Here is a 6,131-nt window from a genome sequence, read left to right on the forward strand (position 1 = left end):
TGACCATCAACTTCTTAGGGCTATTTATTTAACAGTTTATTCTTTCGAGATAATTTATATGAACATATACTGGTCAGACACCGATTAGAGGAATTTTATGGTCTAGAGGGATGGGTAGATGTTAGCACCCTACAGTAGATAGAATAATTTTGTATGTGAGTATGAAGATGGACCACCAATCTCAGGCCTTAGATTAGTTCTCCTAAGAGTTGATATCTCGCTTGGCATTTGAAGATCTAGTAGGAGCTAAGCAAGTGAACAAAGACAGTAACGACACCGTGGGAAAATGAATTAACATGTGAAGGCAGTGAAATTTATGAGAGGGTGGTCCATTCAGTGAAGTCATCCTTTGGCTGGGATGCAGAGGTTTCAATAGAACCCAGGGTAGAGGAGGGGTAAAGACAAGAGGCGAGGCCAGAAAAGTTAGCAGGACCGACATTGCAAAGGGCCGTCTGTGTCTGGACTTCTATTCTTGGCAACAAGAATTGATGGGAAAAGGTGAGTGCAGAGTGATTTATGTTTTACAAAACCTCTAACTCAGCAATGCAGAAGATTGTTAGAGATAAGATACAGCACCTAGAACTGTATCTCTCATGTCTGCATCCTCAGCGCCAAGTACAGTTCATAACTCATAGGAGGTGCTCAACTCTGAAACTGGAGGCAATAATTAACTGAGATACCAAAGTCAGTGCAACACTCAGGAGATATTAAATACTATTCTTCAAACTGGATGTAAGTGAGATAGGTTTGTTTAAAGTAACTTGCCTTTTTTTCTTTCTAAAAACCAACAAGTTTTGAGCTCTATCCATACTAATACATGTAAATTTATTTCAGCATCTGCTATGTTTCATCTTATCCCGTTTTTCTTTTAATATCTAATCTCAGTTTTTAGATTCTACCCTGATGTGTCCTCGGGCGTCATCATATTGCATAAAATTCTCCTTATGTGGAAGAAAGGGATGGCCGTGGGTTTACAAAACCCGGCCTGGAGAGACCTGAGAGGCCATCTAGTCCAGATTCTCTCTGCCCAGAGGAGGAATTCAAAGGCTGATGAGCTTAAGTGATTAGTACAAAGACACCCCAGTAATTAGCAGCACAGTCTGTGCTAGAACCTTTGGTGCCGTCAGCGTTGCTTGGGTTCGTAGGTATTTATGCATGAGCACAAGGGGAAAGTACTTCAAGTATCCTTTGAAAAGACAGACACCTGATTTATGGAAACGGTATTACTTGTCACAGTGTCATATTGTCGTAAACAACATCGTGGAAAAGTGTCAGCAGGGAAAATTAATCTCACTCAAGCTAAAAATAGGACTCAGCAATTATGCGGAAGACATATGCTTATAAGATGATAGTAAGCATCATAGAAAGCATTATTGCTTTAGAAAATTTTTCTTGTCTTAGGCAGGCTATACCAGGCTGACAGCCCAGCCTGTTTTCCCAAGAGGACTTTGTAACTAAGCACTGGCTCCGTAAAGTCAACCCGAGTTCTTTCAAAGCATCCGGTCATATCTGATTAAATGCACATCATTCTTAATATGATGTTCCAGGCAAGACCTTGGTTATATAACCAACGTTTTCAATTATGCCCTGCCAAGAAAGAAGGCAGATTCTTCCTGATGCTATGGAAAGAACTATATTGCCATAAAAATAGAATATATATTCCAATTCAACAAACAAATTCAATAAGAATTTTTGAATTCTGGAGGAGTCAGGAAGGGAGAATAAGATGTTATTTATAAATGTTTCATTTCAATTTTAAAAAAACAGAGTCTACTACATTGTTATGATGTATAAAAAGCTCAAGAGGAGAGACAAAGGGCTTCCTTATATATCCAGAAAATAGGACATTAAAATAACATCAACAATGTTCCAAATGAAAATGACTATTGTCCCTCACCAATTCATTTAGTCCTATGTAGCAAATTCTTGTTCTGTTGGATCTTGGGGTACTAGTCTTGTGAACCCATCTGCTTCTCTCCACTCAAATTCTGGAAATTTTGACTCAGTCTGCTGGTATGATCTCAAAGTACTTTAAGCAATGCCATCAGGAAGCTGTACCCAGAATATCTGGCATATAATCCTTTCCTACGGGGCTCTGAGCAGTCATTCTTCACGGAAGATGAAGCATTCTGGCCTGTAGCTGATTGCAAAACCTTTCACGGAAGCATCAAAGTAAAACAAGCTAACAAAAATATCTGTAGATGACAAATTGAGTCTAAAATGCATGTGGTTTATTTATTACTGATAATTTTCAAAAGCGAAAGACTTGATGAGAGTTACCACAAGAAAAATGTACCTGGTGAGACAATTTGGTCGTTTCTGTGGCGTACAAAACAATAAAGTCAGTCCAAAAAAGTTTGAGACAAATTATTTATAAGCATAATCATTAAGCTATTTTCAAAGAATACAGCAAACATATATAATTTATATAAATAAATGAATACAGAGGAAAACTCTCGACATAACATAATTATTCAGAGACACAATATACCATGAGTATACCAAGTGTATAGTGAGAATATCAAGTAACAAGATTTAGTAGATCTGGAATAGGTCCTCAACATCTATATATTAATAAAGCTATATGAGTACATCATGGGAGTCCCCCATTGAAAAGCACTGTGCTAGAATATGCTAGACTGACATTAAAGAACTAGAGATATGATCAAGCTAACACGAAAAACAACTGAAGTTATGACTGCTAACCTAAACTATTGTTGTCTAATATCAGGCAGAGCACCGAGATCAATGTCTTCTTTTTTTTTTCTTTAGAGACAGGGTCTTGCTCTGTCTCCCAGGTTGGAGTGCAGTGGTTCAATCAGAGCTCACTGCAGGTTTGAACTCCTGGGCTCACACAATCCTCCTGCCTCAGCCTCCTAAGTAGCTGGGACTACATGCCAGTGCCACCACGCCTGGCTAATTAAAAAAAAAAAAAATGTTCTGTAGAGGCAGGATCTTGCTGTGTTGCCCAGGCTGGTCCCAAACTCCTGGCCTTAAGTGATTCTCCTCCCTGGGCCTCCCAAAGGGTTGGGATTACAGGCATGAGCCACCATGCTCAGCCAGATCAGTGTCTTTTTCTATGTTAGTATAGTCAGAGGAATATTACTAAGATACCAATAGGAAATACTCAGTTATATATTAATGTGCAATTAGATTTCCCCCTAGTTGGTGGAGATAAATACAGTCATAACAATGTTAAAGCATGACATTTACAGACTGCTGTTGGTGTGACTCTTTAGTGCCAGAATTTGCACATCCCAGTCAGTCCTTCTCATGGGAGCCACCTCAGGAAGTGCTTGCATTCTCAACAGTTGTACCAGCGTTGCCCCAAAGCAGTTTCAAATCCTTCTACTGGAGTCATGGTAACCTCCTCTGTTGGCAGATGAATTCTCTCTTAGACCACATCCCAGTCTGATGAATAAGGCAGAAATAAGATATCTGGATAATGTAAGTTTTGGCCAAAAATGACTTGTGATTAAAAGTTTTGATAGTCGTTTTCTGGTTGCAATTCCTGTTGAAAGCAACTTTGAGTAATGGTGAAATATTTAAGTAAGTGCAGCATTTCCCAGGACCCTGAAGGAGGAAGCCCAGCCTGAACAGATGAGGGATCCCCTCACTTGGAGGATTGCGAAAGGAAGAAGCAGAGGGAGACTCGGGGAACATTTGATGAGAACCACAAAAGATATGAATTTGGAGCACAAAAAGATGTTCAGAAATTTTCTAATTTCAAACTACGAGATGGGCCATTTACTGCATGATAGGGTCCCCCCAAAGCTGAGCAGTCAGGGTGTGTGACTTCACCGAGGACCAAACTACACAATTCAAGGAGGCCTTCCAGCTGTTTGAACAGGTGACGGCAAGATCCTGTACAGCCAGCGTGGGGACACGGGGAGGGCCCTGGGCCAGAACCCCACCAACGCCGAGGTGCCGAAGATCCTGGGGGACCTCAAGAGTGATGAGACGAAGGTGAAGGTGTTGGACTCCGAGCACTTCCTGCCCGTGCTGCAGACTGTGGCCAAGGACGAGGACCAGGGCACCTATGGGGATTACACTGAAGGTTTTCGGGTGTTTGACAAGGACAGGGATGGCATTGTCATGGGTGTTGAAGTTTGGCACATCCTGTCACATTGGGTGAGAAGATGACAGAGGAAGAGGTGGAGATGCTGGTGGCAGGGCACGAGGATGCCACTGGTCATATCAACTGTGAAGAGCTCATCGCTGCGGTGCTCAGTGATGAGGACATTCCCCCTGTCCCCAAGCCCTGTGTGAGAGACTCTGTATCTGGCCCCAAAGGCTCTCTTGTTACAGCACTTTTCCCATCTTGTCTCTCTCGGAGGATGTTTGCCAGCAGCATTCACCAAATAAACTTGCTCTCTGTGCCCCCACCCCCACCCCAGAAAAAGAACAACAACAAGCAAACAAACAAAACCCACAAGATGAGGAACAGAGAGAATGGACACCATTGAGGCCTGCATTATGGTTCAAGAAGACCAGAGGGAGAAATACATCAAACATGAAACAAAACACAAGGCAATAGAAACCGTGAGTGAAAGCCAAGAGTGTGGAAGTCAGGTGCAGGAGACCTGATGTGTGGATAATAGGAGCTCTGGAAGGAACAAAAGGCCAGACAGAAGAGAGCTACCAATGTAAGAGATGCCAGAGCATCTTCCAGCTGAAGCCTCTGCTGCAGCCTCCCCTCCAGCCCCTATCTTACGACTGCGCAGGAAAACCAGAAAGGATGCTGCTTGAGGACCAGAAACTATGGAGGAATCCCTGACAGATAGAAAGCAAAAACGGTTGGTTTGAAGAAGGACATCAAGGCCCAAATGCCTGCCAAAGGTGGGAGTGGCTCTCAGGGTCCGCCATGCCCCCAGCTGGTGTGTTCCAGCTGCAGGAGGGGGGCCCGGGCACTGATTTGGAGCATCCTGGAAGACAGAGCCTTCTCGCTCCACCTTGTCATGCCTCTTAGTCCCAGCAGTGGCCAACAGAGGGGTCTGTCCCTGCCTGGGCAGAGCAGTGAATGCACGTTGCCGGGGGGCACGGCAGGCCCCGGGGAGCTGCTCTCACCCAAGAGGGGCAAGGAGAATGTTGGATGCCGGCAGTGCGCCTCAACCCTGGCTGCGCGTTGGAGCCCCCTGGGGAGCTGGTAACACTGTAAAATGCCAAGGCTACATCCAAGGTCACTTAAGACAAAATCTCCAGGCAAGGAGCTCCCAGGTGAATTTAATATTTTACCAATGTCGAGAAACACTTCTGTAAAAGAAAATATTTAATAATAGTGAAATCAAGAATTTAAACTGTCTTAGAAAAATCTAGGCGTTGCGGAAGGGGGTAAGTGAGAAAGGAGATCTGTGAGAATATCCACTATGGGGATACTGTCTGCGGGTGGGGGATGCAGAGAAAAGAAGGGACATGCAGGTGTTCCGAAGGGCTCGTCTCAACTGGGGGTAGCGGGTGAACCGTCTTGATGGGGACCATATGGATTGTGTAACTGTGGTACCTTAATAGAGAGCTCTGAGATTAATGATGATCATTATGAATAGGAAAGTAAACAGTAGTGAAATAGAAAAGTATTTGAGAACATTTATGTTAAGGCAAGGGGCAGAGCTGGGGAAAACAGAATAAAGAGAAACTTTAGCCAGCAAAAGTAAGGAAAGGAAAAGCATAAGAGAGAAGACAGGCTATCATGAATTAATACAGTGGAAGGAATTGAAGTAACTCTATCAGTTATTCTAATAAATTTGAAGAGGCTGACATTTCCTAGAGAAAGAAAGAAAGTTTGGATTTTTTCATAGTTGTTCTACAATTGATGAGAATATCTTTGACTGTGCTTTTTTTATTCTTCCCTTTAATCCTGTCAATTTATGCTTCATGTATTTTGAAGCTCTATTATTAGGCACATTCATATTTATGATTGATATGGCTTCCTGATGGACTGACCCTTTTATAATTATCAAATGTCTCTTTTTGGCCGGGCGCGGTGGCTCACGCCTGTAATCCTAGCACTCTGGGAGGCCGAGGCGGGAGGATAGTTTGAGCTCAGGAGTTCGAAACCAGCCTGAGCAAGAGCGAGACCCCCGTCTCTACTAAAAATAGAAAGAAATTAATTGGACAACTAAAAATATATAGAA

At 42.9% G+C, this 6,131-nt stretch overlaps 1 protein-coding gene and 1 pseudogene across 1 annotated transcript in view; both read left to right on the forward strand.

Annotated features, from left to right (window-relative positions):
• Positions 1–6,131, forward strand: part of SH3BGR (SH3 domain binding glutamate-rich protein) — a 116,372-nt gene that overhangs the window by 41,388 nt on the left and 68,853 nt on the right. The window lies entirely within an intron of this gene.
• LOC105806854 overlaps positions 489–6,131 on the forward strand; it is an 11,911-nt pseudogene continuing 6,268 nt past the window's right edge.

The sequence above is a fragment of the Propithecus coquereli genome, unplaced genomic scaffold (genome assembly GCF_000956105.1).
Source record: "Propithecus coquereli isolate 6110/MARCELLA unplaced genomic scaffold, Pcoq_1.0 Scaffold148, whole genome shotgun sequence".
In the NCBI taxonomy this organism is placed as follows: domain Eukaryota; kingdom Metazoa; phylum Chordata; class Mammalia; order Primates; family Indriidae; genus Propithecus; species Propithecus coquereli.